Source organism: Pseudorasbora parva, chromosome 4 (assembly GCF_024679245.1).
Source record: "Pseudorasbora parva isolate DD20220531a chromosome 4, ASM2467924v1, whole genome shotgun sequence".
Classification (NCBI taxonomy): domain Eukaryota; kingdom Metazoa; phylum Chordata; class Actinopteri; order Cypriniformes; family Gobionidae; genus Pseudorasbora; species Pseudorasbora parva.
In genome coordinates this window covers 38313889-38329013 of record NC_090175.1, presented here as the reverse complement: position 1 = coordinate 38329013, position 15125 = coordinate 38313889, and the positions used below count along the sequence as shown (strand labels likewise).

At 42.0% G+C, this 15125-nt stretch overlaps 19 non-coding genes across 19 annotated transcripts; 6 read left to right on the top strand and 13 right to left on the bottom strand.

Moving 5' to 3' along the window:
• Nucleotides 1-189: 189 nt before the first annotated feature.
• On the bottom strand, nt 190-261 carry trnap-cgg (transfer RNA proline (anticodon CGG)). Its single transcript has one exon. It is a non-coding gene; the product is annotated as a tRNA-Pro (tRNA).
• A 2040-nt stretch (nt 262-2301) lies between these two features.
• Nucleotides 2302-2373, bottom strand: trnap-agg (transfer RNA proline (anticodon AGG)). Its single transcript has one exon. It is a non-coding gene; the product is annotated as a tRNA-Pro (tRNA).
• A 285-nt stretch (nt 2374-2658) lies between these two features.
• trnap-agg (transfer RNA proline (anticodon AGG)) lies at nt 2659-2730 on the bottom strand. The gene has a single exon. It is a non-coding gene; the product is annotated as a tRNA-Pro (tRNA).
• Nucleotides 2731-2889: 159 nt separating this feature from the next.
• trnar-ccg (transfer RNA arginine (anticodon CCG)) lies at nt 2890-2962 on the top strand. Its single transcript has one exon. It is a non-coding gene; the product is annotated as a tRNA-Arg (tRNA).
• A 1141-nt stretch (nt 2963-4103) lies between these two features.
• Nucleotides 4104-4175, bottom strand: trnap-agg (transfer RNA proline (anticodon AGG)). Its single transcript has one exon. It is a non-coding gene; the product is annotated as a tRNA-Pro (tRNA).
• A 1679-nt stretch (nt 4176-5854) lies between these two features.
• trnar-ccg (transfer RNA arginine (anticodon CCG)) lies at nt 5855-5927 on the top strand. The gene has a single exon. It is a non-coding gene; the product is annotated as a tRNA-Arg (tRNA).
• A 786-nt stretch (nt 5928-6713) lies between these two features.
• On the bottom strand, nt 6714-6785 carry trnap-cgg (transfer RNA proline (anticodon CGG)). The gene has a single exon. It is a non-coding gene; the product is annotated as a tRNA-Pro (tRNA).
• A 2398-nt stretch (nt 6786-9183) lies between these two features.
• On the bottom strand, nt 9184-9255 carry trnap-agg (transfer RNA proline (anticodon AGG)). Its single transcript has one exon. It is a non-coding gene; the product is annotated as a tRNA-Pro (tRNA).
• A 159-nt stretch (nt 9256-9414) lies between these two features.
• Nucleotides 9415-9487, top strand: trnar-ccg (transfer RNA arginine (anticodon CCG)). The gene has a single exon. It is a non-coding gene; the product is annotated as a tRNA-Arg (tRNA).
• Nucleotides 9488-10628: 1141 nt separating this feature from the next.
• trnap-agg (transfer RNA proline (anticodon AGG)) lies at nt 10629-10700 on the bottom strand. Its single transcript has one exon. It is a non-coding gene; the product is annotated as a tRNA-Pro (tRNA).
• A 285-nt stretch (nt 10701-10985) lies between these two features.
• Nucleotides 10986-11057, bottom strand: trnap-agg (transfer RNA proline (anticodon AGG)). The gene has a single exon. It is a non-coding gene; the product is annotated as a tRNA-Pro (tRNA).
• A 159-nt stretch (nt 11058-11216) lies between these two features.
• Nucleotides 11217-11289, top strand: trnar-ccg (transfer RNA arginine (anticodon CCG)). Its single transcript has one exon. It is a non-coding gene; the product is annotated as a tRNA-Arg (tRNA).
• Nucleotides 11290-12075: 786 nt separating this feature from the next.
• On the bottom strand, nt 12076-12147 carry trnap-cgg (transfer RNA proline (anticodon CGG)). The gene has a single exon. It is a non-coding gene; the product is annotated as a tRNA-Pro (tRNA).
• A 283-nt stretch (nt 12148-12430) lies between these two features.
• Nucleotides 12431-12502, bottom strand: trnap-agg (transfer RNA proline (anticodon AGG)). Its single transcript has one exon. It is a non-coding gene; the product is annotated as a tRNA-Pro (tRNA).
• Nucleotides 12503-12786: 284 nt separating this feature from the next.
• Nucleotides 12787-12858, bottom strand: trnap-agg (transfer RNA proline (anticodon AGG)). The gene has a single exon. It is a non-coding gene; the product is annotated as a tRNA-Pro (tRNA).
• A 159-nt stretch (nt 12859-13017) lies between these two features.
• Nucleotides 13018-13090, top strand: trnar-ccg (transfer RNA arginine (anticodon CCG)). The gene has a single exon. It is a non-coding gene; the product is annotated as a tRNA-Arg (tRNA).
• Nucleotides 13091-13876: 786 nt separating this feature from the next.
• Nucleotides 13877-13948, bottom strand: trnap-cgg (transfer RNA proline (anticodon CGG)). The gene has a single exon. It is a non-coding gene; the product is annotated as a tRNA-Pro (tRNA).
• A 287-nt stretch (nt 13949-14235) lies between these two features.
• trnap-ggg (transfer RNA proline (anticodon GGG)) lies at nt 14236-14307 on the bottom strand. The gene has a single exon. It is a non-coding gene; the product is annotated as a tRNA-Pro (tRNA).
• Nucleotides 14308-14466: 159 nt separating this feature from the next.
• On the top strand, nt 14467-14539 carry trnar-ccg (transfer RNA arginine (anticodon CCG)). Its single transcript has one exon. It is a non-coding gene; the product is annotated as a tRNA-Arg (tRNA).
• The last annotated feature ends 586 nt before the right edge of the window (nt 14540-15125 follow it).

The window sequence follows — 15125 nt, the reverse complement described above, 5'->3', positions numbered from 1 at the left end:
ACCATGTTGTCTGCAGCAAAAGTTCTGATATCAAATGGTTGTTAAAGCAAAGCAACCATCGGAAACAGTGTCAGAAAACCCTTGAACTCATTCTAAATGCTAGAGGGCTCAGTCGGGAATTGAATATAATTGAAATAGAAAGCGTTTGTTGTTAGGAAGCCGAGGAAGTTAGCTTGCTTTGAAACGGCTGGGCTCGTCCGGGATTTGAACCCGGGACCTCTCGCACCCGAAGCGAGAATCATACCCCTAGACCAACGAGCCTGACCAGAATCACCTATGGCTACGTGTGTACACATGTACAGTCACTTAATGTGGCCCTCTAAAAGATTGGGCAGGCACTAGTTTTAATAGAAAACACTTGTCGTTAGGAAGCCGCATTTCCTGGAAGGCAGCGACTCTGAGTATGGCCTGTACAAGGAAAAAAAAAACATGACCTTTGACTGAATCTGGGATATGTTGCAGAGGTGTCAAGTAACGAAGTACAAATACTTCGTTACCTTACTTAAGTAGAAATTTTGGGTATCTATACTTTACTGGAGTAATTATTTTTCTGCCTACTTTTTACTTCTACTCCTTACATTTTCACGCAATTATCTGTACTTTCTACTCCTTACTTTTTAAAAATAGGCTCGTTACTCCTCTTTCATTTCATCTTGTTTAAAAAAAAAACTATGCAGATAAATTGCGTCATCCGGATAGTGTGAATTTGATTGTGGTTGGATGAGAAGTGTAAACATATACCATTCCAACACCCTATTGGTTACATCGCGCTTGCACATGACTCAAAGCACAAATCACACACGGTGTTGCCAGATGGGGCGGGTTCCAGCGCACGAGCACGCACTTTCAGTCAATCAGCGATCAGCAGCAGACGCGCTCATTCATGACAGCCAGGTTTTTAGCGCGATAACTCATTGTAGATGTATATTCAAGTGATTGCTATGCTAAAGTGGCATACATACAGTATATAACGTTATATACACAAGCCGTTTCTACAGTAAGGAGTGGTAGAGTGAACAAACTCTCAAACTTGGATTACACCTGTGACTCGAAGACTCTTTATAAGTATAATCATTATTCCTGTCCATCATAATATACACACTCGGGACATCTGCAACTAGCAACCCCAACAGCTGCTGAAAGAGGTTTGAATCAATGATGAATCAGTTTTGACTGGACTAAGTGCATGTCCTATGAACTTCACAAGGGTACTGTAGTTTTGTCAGAGCAAAGCTAAGCGCATTGTTATTTTTTTTGTCTGCGGATTATTGTACAGTATATCAATGAATTACGCATTTTGGCAGTGGTGTGTTTTAACGTGAAATGCCTGTTAATTATGTGCTTTTTCCGATATCTTATATTGGGCACTGTTTGCACTTAAAGTGGCTTCTTCAATAAAATATCATCACATTATTTTCCCAGTTTTGGTGACCTTTGAGCCCTGCACAGGCCCTGCACAATCCTTCTTATGACACACTCCTGCAGTCATTAAAATAGTTCAGCTTTGTTTGTAATGTCCAATAGTTATATTTTGTTTAGTTTCTTTAATAAAGTTAATTTAGAAAAATGTTTGGATAATTTGTTTGTTTGTTAATTTTTTTTAAAGTGACAACCAAGCAGTCAGCGACCGACAGTGGGTATGAGGTTAGGGGTGTAAAAGTCAGGGTCCGTAGGGCTCTAAATCGTCGACTCAATCTGGCAACACTGATCACACATGTAGCCTACATTTACATTCCGATAAAGGTTATTCATTACTTATAGGCAACTAGTCATCATATCTTCCGCTTCAGGAAACATGTTAATGCTCAGCAGTACACATAATGGTATATTTCCATTGTACTAAAATGCATTAATTTTCAATGGGTATATGTGGCTGAAACAGGTAGCCAGTGCCTCCCAAATTTTTCAACATTAACATTTTAATCTAACATTATAGTCATTATGGCCTTTAGAAAAATGTTTTTTGAGGAGGTGGGGTAGTGCGCTATATGCCCCTGTGGTGTGGCCTAAGCTTTTGTCTTTAATGGCATTTTTTTCCTTACATTACTTTTACTTTTATACTTTAAGTAGTTTTGAAAACCAGTACTTTTACACTTTTACTTAAGTAAAAAGCTTGAGTTGATACTTCAACTTCTACAAAAGTATTTTTAAACCCTAGTATCTATACTTCCACTTGAGTAATGTATGCGAGTAATTTTGACACCTCTGATTTGTTGTAGTACAGATGAACAACAGTATTTATTTCAAAACCACAGTAGTTTTTATCTAAGCTCAACATAGCCAGCTTGCTTTGAAACGGCTGGGCTCGTCCAGGATTTGAACCAGGGACCTCTCGCACCCTAAGCGAGAATCATACCCCTAAACCAACGAGCCTGACTGCGAAAACCAACAGCTACGTGTGTACACATGTACAGTCACTGAATGTTGCCCTCTAAAAGATTGGGCAGGCACTAATTTTAATAGAAAACGCTTGCCGTTAGGAAGCCGCATTTCCTGGAAGGCAGCGACTCTGAGTATGGTCTGTACAAGGAAAAAAAAAACACTTGACCTTTGACTGAATCTGGGCTATGTTGTAGTACAGATGAACAAAAGTAATTATTTCAAAACCTCAGCAGTTTTGGGGTGGGCTCAAAGCAGAAAGCTTGCTATGAAAAGACTGGGCTCATCCGGGATTTGAACCCTGGACCTCTCGCACCCTAAGCGAGAATCATACCCCTAGACCAACGAGCCTCTCCGGTATGGCTTGTTTTGTGTGGGTACCACAAATTTAGTGAAGCTCACCTGTATAACGGATCGTGTTCTGTTGTCGAGATACTTAAGTGCAGATATTTGAGCTTCAAAAACTACTTCAAGGGATACTACAGATTGACGGCCAACTTTGCCAAACAAAGCTCGGTGGCCTAATGGATAAGGCATCAGCCTCCGGAGCTGGGGATTGTGGGTTCAAGTCCCACCTGGGTCGTCTTTGATGGGCTACTTTTAAGATGGCTTTGTGAGAATTTCAAGGAGGATTTTTCAATGACTATATCCATGATGACCGCACGATTAGAATTATCATAATGATAACCATATATCACTATGAAAGACGAATTTAAAAGAGAATTCCACAAAGTGTTTTTTTAACTCAAGTCACAACAAAAGTAGCTGTCTACTCATCAAGACTGATTCTGCATCTTCAGCATCAATAAATTGTCTTCTTCCACGCATGCTTTGCCCATGAAGTCAACAGTGCCAATGAGAGCTTTGGCCATCTAATTGCAGAAAAACGCACGGCACACCAGTGAAGGGCTCTAAAAGTCAACAGCAGCATACAGACTATATCTTAGGCTTGACTTTGAACCATAAGGCATCAGCCTCCGTCCAAGGACGTGGTTGAATGAGCTAGCTCTAAGCAAAAGGTCAATGACTGTACAAAGAAACTCCAAGGACATGTATTTCTGTGCTCATTGTTTTAATTCAACTATGACTGATGTAAAATGGTTTGAATCCCAAAACCCCTGCAGAAAGTTCAATTTGGCCGAAGTATCAGCCTCTGATGCTAGAGAACGTGACATCAAGCACCATGTTGTCTGCAGCAAAAGTTCTGATATCAAATGGTTGTTAAAGCAAAGCAACCATCGGAAACAGTGTCAGAAAACCCTTGAACTCATTCTAAATGCTAGAGGGCTCAGTCGGGAATTGAATATAATTGAAATAGAAAGCGTTTGTTGTTAGGAAGCCGAGGAAGTTAGCTTGCTTTGAAACGGCTGGGCTCGTGCAGGATTTGAACCCGGGACCTCTCGCACCCGAAGCGAGAATCATGCCCCTAGACCAACGAGCCAGACCAGAATCACCTATGGCTACGTGTGTACACATGTACAGTCACTTAATGTGGCCCTCTAAAAGATTGGGCAGGCACTAGTTTTAATAGAAAACACTTGTTGTTAGGAAGCCGCATTTCCTGGAAGGCAGCGACTCTGAGTATGGCCTGCACAAGGAAAAAAAAAACACGACCTTTGACTGAATCTGGGATATGTTGTAGTACAGATGAACAACAGTAATTATTTCAAAACCACAGTAGTTTTTATCTAAGCTCAACGTAGCCAGCTTGCTTTGAAACGGCTGGGCTCGACCGGGATTTGAACCCGGGACCTCTCGCACCCTAAGCGAGAATCATACCCCTAGACCAACGAGCCTGACTGCGAACATCAACAGCTACATGTGTACACATGTACAGTCACTGAATACATTTTAAAATCTTGCTTATTACTTACAAAGCACTAAATAGTTTAGCTCCCCGGTACATAAGCGAGCTCTTAACGTATTATACCCCATCACGTCGATTGCGGTCTCTAAACTCTGGCCAGTTGATAATACCTAGAATATCTAAATCAACTGCAGGCGGTCGATCATTTTCCTATTTAGCTCCTAAATTGTGGAATAGTCTTCCTAGCATTGTTCGGGAAGCAGACACACTCTGTCAGTTTAAATCTAGACTAAAAACACATCTCTTTACTATGGCATACACATAGAACATTTTTAACTTTCATTATTCAATTCAATTGACTGATTGTTAGGCTGCATTAACTAGGTCAGCCGGAACCGGGAACACTTCCCATAACACCTGATGTACTCGTTACATCATAAAAAGAGTGGCATCTACGCTAATGTTAGTCTCTCTGTTTATCCCGAGGTTTATCCCGGATCTGGGCCCTGTCCGGATCGGATGGTGGACCTGCCTGGACATGACCAACGCATCCTGGAGTGTCTGCTGAGCCGTGTCCATCGGTGTCTCCTCTGAATTTGCCTCACTGGCACGACATGCTCAAACCCGTCTTCGGCGCAATAATTCCGATCTTTCATGTATTCATACTCTTGTGTAATTGACGCCCCATCCTAAATAAATCTGTCTCTTCCGTGATACCCTGAAAATTTTGAATAATCCGATCTAATATGATTTCCGACCTGTAAGGTTGCCAGAGTAATAATCTTACACGGTGTGTTAATAGGCCAGAGGAGAACTGGCACCCCGACTGAGTCTGGTTTCTCCCAAGGTTTATTTTTCTCCATCATGCCCTGATGGAGTTTTGGTTCCTTGCCACTGTCGCCTTTGGCTTGGCTTGCTCAGTTGGGGACACTAAAAATATGATTAAAGTTATTCAACTTATTATACAAATAAAATATATGAATTAGGTCTTATTTAATTCTATAAACTATAATACTGATCTGCCAACATTGTCGCTATATGATAAATTAAAATAAGCTGATAACATCACTGTTTTCTCCAGTACGACTGTACAGCCAAATCTAATTTTGTCGCAATATTATCCTGTTTGACACTGTGAAGCTGCTTTGACACAATCGTGATTGTAAAAGCGCTATATAAATAAAGTTGATTGATTGATTGAATGTTGCCCTCTAAAAGATTGGGCAGGCACTAATTTTAATAGAAAACGCTTGCCGTTAGGAAGCCGCATTTCCTGGAAGACAGCGACTCTGAGTATGGTCTGTACAAGGAAAAAAAAACACTTGACCTTTGACTGAATCTGGGCTATGTTGTAGTACAGATGAACAAAAGTAATAATTTCAAAACCTCAGTAGTTTTGAGGTGGGCTCAACGCAGCCAGCTTGCTATGAAACGACTGGGCTCGTCCGGGATTTGAACCCGGGACCTCTCGCACCCTAAGCGAGAATCATACCCCTAGACCAAAGAGACTCTCCGGTACTGCATGTTTTGTGTGGGTACCACAAATTGAGTGAAGCTCACCTTTATAACGGAACGTGTTCTGTTGTCGAGATACTTAAGTGTAGATATTTGAGCTTCAAAAACTACTTCAAGGGATACTACAGATTGACGGCCAACTTTGCCAAACAAGGCCCGGTGGCCTAATGGATAAGGCATCAGCCTCCGGAGCTGAGGATTGTGGGTTCAAGTCCCACCTGGGTCATCTTTGATGGGCTACCTTTAAGATGGCTTTGTGAGACTTTCAAGGAGGATTTTTCAATGACTATATCCATGATGACCGCACGATTGGAATTATCATAATGATAACCATATATCACTATGAAAGACGAATTTAAAAGAGAATTCCACAAAGTGTTTTTTTAACTCAAGTCACAACAAAAGTAGCTGTCTACTCATCAAGACTGATTCTGCATCTTCAGCATCAATAAATTGTCTTCTGCCACTCATGCTTTGCCCATGAAGTCAACAGTGCCAATGAGAGCTTTGGCCATCTAATTGCAGAAAAACGCACGGCACACCAGTGAAGGGCTCTAAAAGCCAACAGCAGCATACAGACTATATCTTAGGCTTGACTTTGAACCATAAGGCATCAGCCTCCGTCCAAGGACGTGGTTGAATGAGCTAGCTCTAAGCAAAAGGTCAATGACTGTACAAAGAAACTCCAAGGACATGTATTTCTGTGCTCATTGTTTTAATTCAACTATGACTGATGTAAAATGGTTTGAATCCCAAAACCCCTGCAGAAAGTCCAATTTGGCCGAAGTATCAGCCTCTGATGCTACAGAACGTGACATCAAGCACCATGTTGTCTGCAGCAAAAGTTCTGATATCAAATGGTTGTTAAAGCAAAGCAACCATCGGAAACAGTGTCAGAAAACCCTTGAACTCATTCTAAATGCTAGAGGGCTCAGTCGGGAATTGAATATAATTGAAATAGAAAGCGTTTGTTGTTAGGAAGCCGAGGAAGTTAGCTTGCTTTGAAACGGCTGGGCTCGTCCGGGATTTGAACCCGGGACCTCTCGCACCCGAAGCGAGAATCATACCCCTAGACCAACGAGCCTGACCAGAATCACCTATGGCTACGTGTGTACACATGTACAGTCACTTAATGTGGCCCTCTAAAAGATTGGGCAGGCACTAGTTTTAATAGAAAACACTTGTCGTTAGGAAGCCGCATTTCCTGGAAGGCAGCGACTCTGAGTATGGCCTGTACAAGGAAAAAAAAAAACACGACCTTTGACTGAATCTGGGATATGTTGCAGAGGTGTCAAGTAACGAAGTACAAATACTTCGTTACCTTACTTAAGTAGAAATTTTGGGTATCTATACTTTACTGGAGTAATTATTTTTCTGCCTACTTTTTACTTCTACTCCTTACATTTTCACGCAATTATCTGTACTTTCTACTCCTTACTTTTTAAAAATAGGCTCGTTACTCCTCTTTCATTTCATCTTGTTTAAAAAAAAAACTATGCAGATAAATTGCGTCATCCGGATAGTGTGAATTTGATTGTGGTTGGATGAGGAGTGTAAACATATACCATTCCAACACCCTATTGGTTACATCGCGCTTGCACATGACTCAAAGCACAAATCACACACGGTGTTGCCAGATGGGGCGGGTTCCAGCGCACGAGCACGCACTTTCAGTCAATCAGCGATCAGCAGCAGACGCGCTCATTCATGACAGCCAGGTTTTTAGCGCGATAACTCATTGTAGATGTATATTCAAGTGATTGCTATGCTAAAGTGGCATACATACAGTATATAACGTTATATACACAAGCCGTTTCTACAGTAAGGAGTGGTAGAGTGAACAAACTCTCAAACTTGGATTACACCTGTGACTCGAAGACTCTTTATAAGTATAATCATTATTCCTGTCCATCATAATATACACACTCGGGACATCTGCAACTAGCAACCCCAACAGCTGCTGAAAGAGGTTTGAATCAATGATGAATCAGTTTTGACTGGACTAAGTGCATGTCCTATGAACTTCACAAGGGTACTGTAGTTTTGTCAGAGCAAAGCTAAGCGCATTGTTATTTTTTTTGTCTGCGGATTATTGTACAGTATATCAATGAATTACGCATTTTGGCAGTGGTTTGTTTTAACGTGAAATGCCTGTTAATTATGTGCTTTTTCCGATATCTTATATTGGGCACTGTTTGCACTTAAAGTGGCTTCTTCAATAAAATATCATCACATTATTTTCCCAGTTTTGGTGACCTTTGAGCCCTGCACAGGCCCTGCACAATCCTTCTTATGACACACTCCTGCAGTCATTAAAATAGTTCAGCTTTGTTTGTAATGTCCAATAGTTATATTTTGTTTAGTTTCTTTAATAAAGTTAATTTAGAAAAATGTTTGGATAATTTGTTTGTTTGTTAATTTTTTTTAAAGTGACAACCAAGCAGTCAGCGACCGACAGTGGGTATGAGGTTAGGGGTGTAAAAGTCAGGGTCCGTAGGGCTCTAAATCGTCGACTCAATCTGGCAACACTGATCACACATGTAGCCTACATTTACATTCCGATAAAGGTTATTCATTACTTATAGGCAACTAGTCATCATATCTTCCGCTTCAGGAAACATGTTAATGCTCAGCAGTACACATAATGGTATATTTCCATTGTACTAAAATGCATTAATTTTCAATGGGTATATGTGGCTGAAACAGGTAGCCAGTGCCTCCCAAATTTTTCAACATTAACATTTTAATCTAAAATTATAGTCATTATGGCCTTTAGAAAAATGTTTTTTGAGGAGGTGGGGTAGTGCGCTATATGCCCCTGTGGTGTGGCCTAAGCTTTTGTCTTTAATGGCATTTTTTTCCTTACATTACTTTTACTTTTATACTTTAAGTAGTTTTGAAAACCAGTACTTTTACACTTTTACTTAAGTAAAAAGCTTGAGTTGATACTTCAACTTCTACAAAAGTATTTTTAAACCCTAGTATCTATACTTCCACTTGAGTAATGTATGCGAGTAATTTTGACACCTCTGATTTGTTGTAGTACAGATGAACAACAGTATTTATTTCAAAACCACAGTAGTTTTTATCTAAGCTCAACATAGCCAGCTTGCTTTGAAACGGCTGGGCTCGTCCGGGATTTGAACCAGGGACCTTTCGCACCCTAAGCGAGAATCATACCCCTAAACCAACGAGCCTGACTGCGAAAACCAACAGCTACGTGTGTACACATGTACAGTCACTGAATGTTGCCCTCTAAAAGATTGGGCAGGCACTAATTTTAATAGAAAACGCTTGCCGTTAGGAAGCCGCATTTCCTGGAAGGCAGCGACTCTGAGTATGGTCTGTACAAGGAAAAAAAAAACACTTGACCTTTGACTGAATCTGGGCTATGTTGTAGTACAGATGAACAAAAGTAATTATTTCAAAACCTCAGCAGTTTTGGGGTGGGCTCAAAGCAGAAAGCTTGCTATGAAAAGACTGGGCTCGTCCGGGATTTGAACCCTGGACCTCTCGCACCCTAAGCGAGAATCATACCCCTAGACCAACGAGCCTCTCCAGTATGGCATGTTTTGTGTGGGTACCACAAATTTAGTGAAGCTCACCTGTATAACGGATCGTGTTCTGTTGTCGAGATACTTAAGTGCAGATATTTGAGCTTCAAAAACTACTTCAAGGGATACTACAGATTGACGGCCAACATTGCCAAACAAAGCCCGGTGGCCTAATGGGTAAGGCATCAGCCTCCGGAGCTGAGGATTGTGGGTTCAAGTCCCACCTGGGTCGTCTTTGATGGGCTACTTTTAAGATGGCTTTGTGAGAATTTCAAGGAGGATTTTTCAATGACTATATCCATGATGACCGCACGATTAGAATTATCATAATGATAACCATATATCACTATGAAAGACGAATTTAAAAGAGAATTCCACAAAGTGTTTTTTTAACTCAAGTCACAACAAAAGTAGCTGTCTACTCATCAAGACTGATTCTGCATCTTCAGCATCAATAAATTGTCTTCTTCCACTCATGCTTTGCCCATGAAGTCAACAGTGCCAATGAGAGCTTTGGCCATCTAATTGCAGAAAAACGCACGGCACACCAGTGAAGGGCTCTAAAAGTCAACAGCAGCATACAGACTATATCTTAGGCTTGACTTTGAACCATAAGGCATCAGCCTCCGTCCAAGGACGTGGTTGAATGAGCTAGCTCTAAGCAAAAGGTCAATGACTGTACAAAGAAACTCCAAGGACATGTATTTCTATGCTCATTGTTTTAATTCAACTATGACTGATGTAAAATGGTTTGAATCCCAAAACCCCTGCAGAAAGTTCAATTTGGCCGAAGTATCAGCCTCTGATGCTAGAGAACGTGACATCAAGCACCATGTTGTCTGCAGCAAAAGTTCTGATATCAAATGGTTGTTAAAGCAAAGCAACCATCGGAAACAGTGTCAGAAAACCCTTGAACTCATTCTAAATGCTAGAGGGCTCAGTCGGGAATTGAATATAATTGAAATAGAAAGCGTTTGTTGTTAGGAAGCCGAGGAAGTTAGCTTGCTTTGAAACGGCTGGGCTCGTGCAGGATTTGAACCCGGGACCTCTCGCACCCGAAGCGAGAATCATGCCCCTAGACCAACGAGCCAGACCAGAATCACCTATGGCTACGTGTGTACACATGTACAGTCACTTAATGTGGCCCTCTAAAAGATTGGGCAGGCACTAGTTTTAATAGAAAACACTTGTTGTTAGGAAGCCGCATTTCCTGGAAGGCAGCGACTCTGAGTATGGCCTGCACAAAGAAAAAAAAAACACGACCTTTGACTGAATCTGGGATATGTTGTAGTACAGATGAACAACAGTAATTATTTCAAAACCACAGTAGTTTTTATCTAAGCTCAACGTAGCCAGCTTGCTTTGAAACGGCTGGGCTCGTCCGGGATTTGAACCCGGGACCTCTCGCACCCTAAGCGAGAATCATACCCCTAGACCAACGAGCCTGACTGCGAACATCAACAGCTACATGTGTACACATGTACAGTCACTGAATGTTGCCCTCTAAAAGATTGGGCAGGCACTAATTTTAATAGAAAACGCTTGCCGTTAGGAAGCCGCATTTCCTGGAAGGCAGCGACTCTGAGTATGGTCTGTACAAGGAAAAAAAAAACACTTGACCTTTGACTGAATCTGGGCTATGTTGTAGTACAGATGAACAAAAGTAATAATTTCAAAACCTCAGTAGTTTTGAGGTGGGCTCAACGCAGCCAGCTTGCTATGAAACGACTGGGCTCGTCCGGGATTTGAACCCGGGACCTCTCGCACCCTAAGCGAGAATCATACCCCTAGGCCAACGAGCCTCTCCGGTATGCCATGTTTTGTGTGGGTACCACAAATTTAGTGAAGCTCACCTGTATAACGGAACGTGTTCTGTTGTCGAGATACTTAAGTGTAGATATTTGAGCTTCAAAAACTACTTCAAGGGATACTACAGATTGACGGCCAACTTTGCCAAACAAGGCCCGGTGGCCTAATGGATAAGGCATCAGCCTCCGGAGCTGAGGATTGTTGGTTCAAGTCCCACCTGGGTTGTCTTTGATGGGTTAGCTTTAAGATGGCTTTGTGAGAATTTCAAGGAGGATTTTTCAATGACTATATCCATGATGACCGCACGATTGGAATTATCATAATGATAACCATATATCACTATGAAAGACGAATTTAAAAGAGAATTCCACAAAGTGTTTTTTTAACTCAAGTCACAACAAAAGTAGCTGTCTACTCATCAAGACTGATTCTGCATCTTCAGCATCAATAAACTGTCTTCTGCCACTCATGCTTTGCCCATGAAGTCAACAGTGCCAATGAGAGCTTTGGCCATCTAATTGCAGAAAAACGCACGGCACACCAGTGAAGGGCTCTAAAAGCCAACAGCAGCATACAGACTATATCTTAGGCTTGACTTTGAACCATAAGGCATCAGCCTCCGTCCAAGGACGTGGTTGAATGAGCTAGCTCTAAGCAAAAGGTCAATGACTGTACAAAGAAACTCCAAGGACATGTATTTCTGTGCTCATTGTTTTAATTCAACTATGACTGATGTAAAATGGTTTGAATCCCAAAAGCCCTGCAGAAAGTTCAATTTGGCCGAAGTATCAGCCTCTGATGCTAGAGAACATGACATCAAGCACCATGTTGTCTGCAGAAAAAGTTCTGATATCAAATGGTTGTTAAAGCAAAGCAACCATCGGAAACAGTGTCAGAAAACCCTTGAACTCATTCTAAATGCTAGAGGGCTCAGTCGGGAATTGAATATAATTGAAATAGAAAGCGTTTGTTGTTAGGAAGCCGAGGAAGTTAGCTTGCTTTGAAACGGCTGGGCTCGTCCGGGATTTGAACCCGGGACCTCTCGCACCCGAAGCGAGAATCATACCCCTAGACCAACGAGCCAGACCAGAATCACCTATGGCTACGTGTGTACACATCTACAGTCACTTAATGTGGCCCTCTAAAAGATTGGGCAGGCACTAGTTTTAATAGAAAACACTTGTCGTTAGGAAGCCGCATTTCCTGGAAGGCAGCGACTCTGAGTATGGCCAACACAAGGAAAAAAAAAACACGACCTTTGACTAAATCTGGGATATGTTGTAGTACAGATGAACAACAGTAATTATTTCAAAACCACAGTAGTTTTTATCTAAGCTCAACGTAGCCAGCTTGCTCTGAAACGGCTGGGCTCGTCCGGGATTTGAACCCGGGACCTCTCGCACCCTAAGCGAGAATCATACCCCTAGACCAACGAGCCTGACTGCGAACACCAACAGCTACGTGTGTACACATGTACAGTCACTGAATGTTGCCCTCTAAAAGATTGGGCAGGCACTAATTTTAATAGAAAACGCTTGCCGTTAGGAAGCCGCATTTCCTGGAAGGCAGCGACTCTGAGTATGTTCTGTACAAGGAAAAAAAAACACTTGACCTTTGACTGAATCTGGGCTATGTTGTAGTACAGATGAACAAAAGTAATAATTTCAAAACCTCAGTAGTTTTGAGGTGGGCTCAACGCAGCCAGCTTGCTATGAAACGACTGGGCTCGTCCGGGATTTGAACCCGGGACCTCTCGCACCCTAAGCGAGAATCATACCCCTAGACCAAAGAGCCTCTCCGGTACTGCATGTTTTGTGTGGGTACCACAAATTTAGTGAAGCTCACCTGTATAACGGAACGTGTTCTGTTGTCGAGATACTTAAGTGTAGATATTTGAGCTTCAAAAACTACTTCAAGGGATACTACAGATTGACGGCCAACTTTGCCAAACAAGGCCCGGTGGCCTAATGGATAAGGCATCAGCCTCCGAAGCTGAGGATTGTGGGTTCAAGTCCCACCTGGGTCATCTTTGATGGGCTACCTTTAAGATGGCTTTGTGAGACTTTCAAGGAGGATTTTTCAATGACTATATCCATGATGACCGCACGATTGGAATTATCATAATGATAACCATATATCACTATGAAAGACGAATTTAAAAGAGAATTCCACAAAGTGTTTTTTTAACTCAAGTCACAACAAAAGTAGCTGTCTACTCATCAAGACTGATTCTGCATCTTCAGCATCAATAAATTGTCTTCTGCCACTCATCCTTTGCCCATGAAGTCAACAGTGCCAATGAGAGCTTTGGCCATCTAATTGCAGAAAAACGCACGGCACACCAGTGAAGGGCTCTAAAAGCCAACAGCAGCATACAGACTATATCTTAGGCTTGACTTTGAACCATAAGGCATCAGCCTCCGTCCAAGGACGTGGTTGAATGAGCTAGCTCTAAGCAAAAGGTCAATGACTGTACAAAGAAACTCCAAGGACATGTATTTCTGTGCTCATTGTTTTAATTCAACTATGACTGATGTAAAATGGTTTGAATCCCAAAACCCCTGCAGAAAGTTCAATTTGGCCGAAGTATCAGCCTCTGATGCTACAGAACGTGACATCAAGCACCATGTTGTCTGCAGCAAAAGTTCTGATATCAAATGGTTGTTAAAGCAAAGCAACCATCGGAAACAGTGTCAGAAAACCCTTGAACTCATTCTAAATGCTAGAGGGCTCAGTCGGGAATTGAATATAATTGAAATAGAAAGCGTTTGTTGTTAGGAAGCCGAGGAAGTTAGCTTGCTTTGAAACAGCTGGGCTCGTCCGGGATTTGAACCCGGGACCTCTCGCACCCGAAGCGAGAATCATACCCCTAGACCAACGAGCCAGACTGCGAGCACCAACAGCTACGTGTGTACACATGTACAGTCACTGAATGTTGCCCTCTAAAAGATTGGGCAGGCACTAATTTTAATAGAAAACGCTTGCCGTTAGGAAGCCGCATTTCCTGGAAGGCAGCGACTCTGAGTATGGTCTGTACAAGGAAAAAAAAAACACTTGACCTTTGACTGAATCTGGGCTATGTTGTAGTACAGATGAACAAAAGTAATTTGGTTTCAAAAACTCAGCAGTTTTGAGGTGGGCTCAACGCAGCCAGCTTGCTATAAAACGACTGGGCTCGTCCGGGATTTGAACCCGGTACCTCTCGCACCCCAAGCGAGAATCATACCCCTAGACCAACAAGCCTCTCCGGTATGCCATGTTTTGTGTGGGTACCACAAATTTAGTGAAGCTCACCTGTATAACAGAACGTGTTCTGTTGTCGAGATACTTAAGTGTAGATATTTGAGCTTCAAAAACTACTTCAAGGGATACTACAGATTGACGGCCAACTTTGCCAAAAAAGGCCCGGTGGCCTAATGGATAAGGCATCAGCCTCCGGAGCTGAGGATTGTGGGTTCAAGTCCCACCTGGGTCATCTTTGATGGGCTACCTTTAAGATGGCTTTGTGAGAATTTCAAGGAGGATTTTTCAATGACTATATCCATGATGACCGCACGATTGGAATTATCATAATGATGACCATATATCACTATGAAAGACGAATTTAAAAGAGAATTCCACAAAGTGTTCTTTTAACTCAAGTCACAACAAAAGTAGCTGTCTACTTATCAAGACTGATTCTGCATCTTCAGCATCAATAAATTGTCTTCTGCCACTCATGCTTTGCCCATGAAGTCAACAGTGCCAATGAGATCTTTGGCCATCTAATTGCAGAAAAACGCACGGCACACCAGTGAAGGGCTCTAAAAGCCAACAGCAGCATACAGACTATATCTTAGGCTTGACTTTGAACCATAAGGCATCAGCCTCCGTCCAAGGACGTGGTTGAATGAGCTAGCTCTAAGCAAAAGGTCAATGACTGTACAAAGAAACTCCAAGGACATGTATTTCTGTGCTCATTGTTTTAATTCAACTATGACTGATGTAAAATGGTTTCAATCCCAAAACCCCTGCAGAAAGTTCAATTTGGCCGAAGTATCAGCCTCTGATGCTACAGAACG